We start from the raw sequence: 7,453 nt of genomic DNA, 5'->3' as shown, positions 1-7,453 counted from the left end.
TTGGAAACAGTTGAGATCCCCACCCCATAACCATACATAAAATTGCTGGGCATGAAAAATCTAATATAGCTATGCTACAAGGATTGGCCTTGGGGTCTGGCATATTCCCTTGATCTCATTTGGAGAATAGTTTGCCATGATTGCTTAGGTATCCAGGTGAGCGATACAGGCCCTCTGGGCCTCTTGTTTATTTATCTGTTGATTATTTTACTGCTTTTGCTTTAAACAAAAATTTTCTGTCTATTCTTAATACTACTACTTGAATCGCTCAGGAGTTTCGTCTTGCCAGCTGTTAAATCGCCTAAGTCTGGTGGTCAGTTTGCCTCTCTTGAATCGCTCAAGGCAAGAGCTTTCTGTTTTTAAATCGCTTAAAAGTTAAGAGTATTTTATATGCAGCTCTTGAATCGCTGAAGGGTTTGCTCTAGATCTAGATATCTTCATTTATACTGTCTTGAATCGCTCAAGAATATTCGCTAGATATTTACATTTGGCCTGTCTTGACCTGTCTTGGATCGCTCAAGAGTTGTCTGGCCTACTTTAAATATATTGCTGAGAATACATCTTTTCCTTGTGGCGTCTTTCTTTGCTTAGGAGGCTACCTCGTCAGTACACGTTTGTTTTGTAATGTTGTATATAGTTAGCTTATTAGGTCACCTGAGCTTTGCTCAAGTGACCTATTCTAATCGCTTTCCGTCCGTCGTTGTCCGTCGTGCGTCGTGCATAAACTTTTTACATTTTCAACTTCTTCTCAAGAACTGGTTGATAGATTTTTTTCAAACTTGGTCAGAATCATCCTTGGAAGATGAGGCTACAAAATTGTAAAATTGGGATTCCTACCCCAAACCATGGGGCCAGGGCGGGGCCCCACAGGGAAAATTAACCAATATTTCAAAAATCGTCTTCTCCAGACTCAGAGGTACTACAGTCATTTTCTATGTATGGACAGAAAGATCATCAGGGGCTTTACTTAAATTGTAAATTTCAGGACTCCCCAGCTATTTGTTCTTCGTTGGGGAGGGGGTAAAGTTTACTATGGTTTATATAGGGAAATAACACTTTTGGGTATATTTTGAGAACTTTATGTAGGAAATTATTTTTTACTTGGTGAGTATTATCCTTGGAGGAAAATGGTTTCAATTTGTAAAATTGAGATTCCTACCCCAACCCCTGGGGCCAGGGCTGGGCCCCAAAGGGAAAATTAACCAATATTTAAAAAATCTTCTTCTCCAGACTCAGAGGTACTACAGTCATTTTCTCTGCATGGAAAGAAAGATCATCAGGGGCTTTACCAAAATTGTAAATTTCAGGACCCCGGAGCTATCGGTTCTCCCTTGGGGAGGGGGTAACGTTTACTGTAGTTTATATAGGGAAATAACACTTTTGGGTATATATTTTATCCATTTTCAGCCGAAAATTACTCAAACTTAGTCAGAATCATCTTTGGTGAATGAGAGTATTACATTGTAAAATTGGGATTTCTGCCCCATCCCCAGGGGCCAGGGTGGGGCCCCAAAGGGAAAATTTACCAATATTTTTAAAATTCTTATCCTTTGATCACATGACAAGTATTGTATTTCACTTATTTTACATGTTGATTTCCACATCAAATCTCAACAATGAAATTGAGCTACCAGTACCTATAATATAACTCAGGTGACCGCTAAGGCCCTTGGGCCTGTTGTAGTGTTGAGTGTCAGTAGCCCCTGATACGCCAAAGTATAAGTTTGTATTTTCTTTTTATCTTACTATCTGCCTCATTTAAATATCTTGAATTGTAATAAACAGGTAAACTGTTGTTTCATTGTTTTTGTTGTGTATAAACTTAAGATGGTGGTGTTAGTTGGTAGGTTGGGAATAACTACAGGTACATTGCATTTTTTTTATCCGATATCCATTTTCTTAGTTTAAAAATTGATATGTTTCTAATGAAAGATTATCAGCAGAGATGTTATTTCATATAGATCTTGAAAAGACTAATTTGAATTAATTTTGCAGAATCGTTCCATACATTTTTATACAAGTATTAGCTTAAGATGATAATACATTATAGGGAGGTTTTGTTATATTTTAGGCTAAGGACATGATATATTATAGGGAGGTTTTGTTATATTTTAGGCTAAGGACATAATATATTATAGGGATGTATTGTTATATTTTAGGCTAAGGACATAATATATTATAGGGAGGTTTTGTTATATGTTAGGCTAAGAACATAATATATAATAGGGAGGTATTGTTATATTTAAGGCTAAGGACATAAAATATTATAGGGAGGTATTGTTTTATTTAAGGCTAAGGATATAACATATTATAGGGGGGTATTGTTATATATTAGGCTAAGAACATAATATATTATAGGAATGTATTGTTATATTTTAGGCTTAGAACATAATATAGTATAGGGAGATTTTGTTATATTTAAGGCTAAGGACATAATATATTATAGGGAGGTATTGTTATATGTTAGGCTAAGGACATAATATATTATAGGGATGTATTGTTATATGCTAGGCTAAGAACATAATATATTATAGGGAGGTATTGTTATATTTAAGGCTTAGGACATAATATATTATAGGGAGGTATTGTTATATGTTAGGCTAGGAACATAATATATTATAGGGATGTATTGTTATATTTTAGGCTGAGGACATAATATATTATATATATTATAGGGGGGTATTATTATATGTTAGGCTAAGAACATAATATATTATAGGGAGGTATTGTTATATGTTAGGCCAAAGATATCCAATAGAGACATATGTTATGTTTCAAGCTAAAGACATACAAAGACTGCACTCTATCTTTGTGTAATTGTAAAATAATCATAATCATAAAGTTCTATTAAGTAAAAAAAGGAAAAAAATTCAAAGCAATACCATTTAAAGCAATACCATTTTCAAACTACCACAAAGGAAATTGATATTGCAATATGTATGTCTGTATGTGAAGTGATATTCCTGATTGTTATGACTTCCATATCAATATTGTTTGGGAAACACTTGACTGCTATTGAACCTGTTGTGTATTGTAGGTTAGAGGTGTTGCTATTAACCTAGCTTGTTTTGGTTGCTAGCCTGGGAAATCTAACTCAGGATTAAAGTGTATACAAATAAATACGTTGTCTTGCATTGTGTTGCCACGTTATGTTGGGTGTTAATAGGAACTTTCAATTGGTAAATAAACACAATACGGTGATTATACAACCTGCTCTTCTGATTTCATATGTAATGAAAAACAAAACAGACAAAATCAAAATGAAATCTGATACATGTACCAAGTTTTATTATGGGATAAAAAGCGGGAAGTATTTCCAGTCATTTTGTGATACCTCGGCAAAACATTAGTAACCAACCACACTTTTGTAACCAACCACACTTTTGTAACCAACCACACATTGGTAACCAACCACACTTACCAACCACACTTTTGAGGACCAAAACATTAATGGTGTCGGGACAAGGCATTACAGACCATTGAGCAGTTTTGTTTGATCTTTTTTGTTCTTGAAGCCATTTTGTGGAGGACTTTAATGAAAATGCAAAACAATGCTAAATGTCATTTAATCTAAATTTCTTAAAAAATAGGAATGACTTCAGATGACAGATTTTGAAATGATAGATGACAGAGTTTGAAATGATAGATGACAGATTTTGAAATGATAGATGACTTTGTCCTTATCAAGGTTAGTTCCCTTTGGTGCACAGGAATCTTATGAAGTTATTGTCGGTAGATACTCTCAAGTTTCGATGGCAATAATTTTAGCTCTTTGGGCCTGGTGAGCTTATGTTATGGTAGTGCTGTTCAGTTGTCTTGAGTAGTGACTCTGTTCATTATATATATATATATATATATATATACGCTTCACTGATTATTTAGTAATTAGTTCATTTAAAAGTAATCAGTACTTCTCTAAGTTTGAAATTCATAAACTTAAGGGGTTTTATGCACTTCCCCTTCTGTGTCAACAGTAGTTCAGACCAACTTTTTGGCCCCTAGCTTCACCGATGAGTCATAGAGCTTAAACAGCTGTGTGATGTAGTGCAATTCATTTTTGGCATACTGTATCACCTGTATGTGTTATGTTCGTCGAGACTCCTAGGGCCTGTTCATTTATGTGGAACAAACGGTTTGTTTGTTTTAAATGTAACATTTCGGGAATTAATACTAGCGGACCTGCAAATGTTTATGCAGGCCTTGCAAGGCTTGGTCAAGGATCGCCTGAAAACAGCATCAGATTAATAGGTCAGATCTCATTTCTTAAACAAACAACTCTGGTCCAACAAGTTCCGCTGTATGGACCGGGATAAAGGAAAACGGCCTAGTCGAGGATGGCTGAAGGCGTTTTGACTAAAGGAATTTAATCTGCATAAATGATGGGTGCAATGACCTATCTGGGGACAGAATGACTATCTTAATATGGGAAATGAGGGTTAATTTTTATAAGTGTATTTCTTAACTGCATTCAAAAGCATTGGTTCCTTGGAAGTGGGAAGGTTGGGTCAGATATGGGAAATTTGGAAGAATGTTTTAAGGTACAAGTGAAGGAATTTTAACCTAATTTGGCATTGACCTTGGGCCCTTAAAATTTGATGCTTTACAATTGAAGGGTGTGGTCCCTATTGGGGGAGAATGGTTGTCTTTTCTTTGAATAATTCCAAAGTTCCATTATGTGAAATTTGACCAGAATTCATACAGATATGACTGTCGTTACCCTGACCAAGGGTTGTTATTGTAGTAATTACTGGGTTTCATTGGAAATCAGAAAATCTTAAATTAGTAGAAATTTCAATTTTCACTCTTGTTTAATCTGTTCAACAAGAAGCATATTTCCCTAACACCATTATATAGCTGAAGATAACAAAAATGTAGTTGTTTTCTTTTAAATACATCAATAAGACCTCTATAATAACTTCTTGATAAGTTAATGATTATTGATGCAAATTCATTAGAAAAAAATCTTATTAAAAATATAGGCTATCAAAATGTTCAAGCTATTTACCACCATAAGAAAATATATCTGGCTAAACGTAGTCAGCACCTTAATATTGTTTGGGAAGTGACAGATATTACAAGTACTCCTGTCTAACTGGAAACACAGGTGACGCCACCAATCAGAGCCTAGCTCACCTATACCTTCACATTTTCATAGATTTTAAACAAGGTAAGTTGTTCTGATTTGCACTTTTACTATACAAGAGTTATAATCTTTTAATGTAATTTTAGAATTTCTAATAACGGGGAAAATATTTTTTCCAACTATGAGCGTTTTTAATTTGAATTGATCACTAACATTGTGGTAAGAATCCTAGCCTTTTCAAAAGTTGGTCCCAATTAAACAATGTTTTTTTGTAGTTTGTGTTGCTTGTTTTGGTACAAAAATAAGGTAAACATTTCCTCTCCCAAGAATATATCAATGTACCGGTATATAGACAGAATTTGGGAAATATATTTCAAGCAGTAGACTGTATTGTTATATTTTATGACATGTTTCAACCCCAATAAACTCCAAGGTGCATATCGTAGTTTCATTCCTTATGTACCATAAATATCAAATCGTTGATTTATATTGGAAAACTGTTTCATAAAAGGTAGATAACCAACCATTAATTATGGCCACCGTAAAGAGGCCTTACTGGATTTGGCCATTGATAGGTGCAGAATACCTCATCACAAAGCATTTCTTGACCTAATTCTTACTTTAAAACTTTGATAAAATGGCTATTTAGTGAATTTAGAACTTAATCGGTGTGCAAATTTAGTTTCAATAGGACAAGTCCAGTGATATTTCGAAGTTCTGATGTAGGACACTGGTAAAACTAAAATAAACAGGATCAATTTTACATTGGACAACTGCCATGTGTCTAAAATCTTAAATTATTCCAATTCATGTTTAAACTTGCTTTGAAGAAAACATTACTTTTATTATTTTCTCTCTCTGTGGACTTTACCCAAATAAGATTTTCAAAGTTTGTACAATAGGATAATGTGTTTGAAAAGGTTATATATATTGTCTTTCATATTGTTTAGACTTGTCCAACAGATAGTGTTTAACACACTATTAATGGCTGTTTCTAATGCAATTTGACCTATGTTTAGTGCATCATTGCATGCAAATATATTGTCTGAAGCTAGATTTATCAACAAAACACACAACATTGCTGAAACTTACAAAACAATCAATTTTCCTCAACATGTTCATGCATGGAACTCCCATGTCTTATCTGACAGTCTCAAGCTAAAAGGTCACTGTGCTTAGGGAAGCCATTGTCTTGAGTCTCAAGGTCACTGTGCTGAGGTAAGATATTGTCTTGAGAGTCTAAAGATCACTATTCTGAGGAAAGCTCCTGTCTAATCAGACAGTCTCAAGGTCATTTGTGCTGAGGGAAGCTCTTGTCATATCTGACAATCTCAAGGTCAATATGCCAGGGGAGTTATTGTTTATCTAACAGTCTAAAGGTCATTGTGCTGAGGGAAGCTCTGTTCTAATCAGACAGTCTCAAGGTCACTGTGCTTAGGGAAGCCATTGTCTTGAGTCTCAAGGTAAATGTGCTTAGGGAAGACATTGTCTTGAGAGTCTAAAGGTCACTATTCTGAGGAAAGCTCTGGTCTAATCAGACAGTCTCAAGGTCATTTGTGCTGAGGGAACTCCTGTCATATCTGATAATCTCAAGGTCATTGTGCCAGGGGAGCTCTTGTCTTATCTTACAGTCTAAAGGTCATTGTGCTGAGGGAAGCTCTGGTCTAATCAGACAGTCTCAAGCTTATTGTGCTGAGGGAAGCTCTTATCTGACACTGCTTTGAAGAAAGTCATTTTCCTATTTGACAGTCTTAGGGTCCTGTTCTGTTTGAACCCCATGTCTCCTCTCACATTTTAAGACCACTGTGTTGAAGGAAGCCATTGTCATACATGACAGTTTAAAGGTCACTTTTCAGAGGGAAGTCTATATTTAATCAGAAAGTTTCAAAGTCACTGTTCTTAGGGAAGTCCATGCCTTTTCTGACACATATTGAAATATGCCTCAAAGCTATGGTTTTGAGATTAGATATATTTATAATTATTATGTACACTTGAAGATTTTTGTTATCAGCCATATAATTTAACAATAGTTGATTGAAATATTATGTTTTCTTATCTGTATTTAACTCCCCCTTCATATGACCTTGGCTGTATTTAACCCCCCTTTTGTATGACCTTGGCTATATTTGACTCCCCCTTTCATATGACCTTGGATGTATTTAACTCCCCCCTTCATATGACCTTGGCTGTATTTAACTCCCCCCTTCATATGACCTTGACTGTATTTAACTCCCCCTTTATATGACCTTGGCTGTATTTTACTCCCCCCTTCATATGACCTTGGCTGTATTTAACTCCCCCCTTCATATGACCTTGGCTGTATTTAACTCCCCCCTTCATATGACCTTGACTGTATTTAACTCCCCCTTT

General features: G+C 35.2%; 1 protein-coding gene across 2 annotated transcripts in view; it reads left to right on the top strand.

Moving 5' to 3' along the window:
* The window catches only part of LOC110463273 (sodium bicarbonate transporter-like protein 11), a 159,737-nt gene that overhangs the window by 2,871 nt on the left and 149,413 nt on the right, over positions 1-7,453 (top strand). Inside the window, exon 1 of one of the 2 annotated variants that reach the window (XM_021517727.1) lies at positions 5,071-5,167. The exons of the other annotated variant lie outside the window; for it this stretch is intronic. The gene's annotated coding sequence lies outside the window, so the exon portion shown is untranslated. Of the gene's footprint in view, positions 1-5,070; positions 5,168-7,453 lie in introns of those variants that run through there. 2 annotated transcript variants of the gene reach the window in all.

This window comes from Mizuhopecten yessoensis, unplaced genomic scaffold (genome assembly GCF_002113885.1).
Source record: "Mizuhopecten yessoensis strain PY_sf001 unplaced genomic scaffold, ASM211388v2 scaffold10885, whole genome shotgun sequence".
NCBI classification, from domain to species: domain Eukaryota; kingdom Metazoa; phylum Mollusca; class Bivalvia; order Pectinida; family Pectinidae; genus Mizuhopecten; species Mizuhopecten yessoensis.
This window is presented reverse-complemented; position numbering and strand designations above follow the sequence as displayed.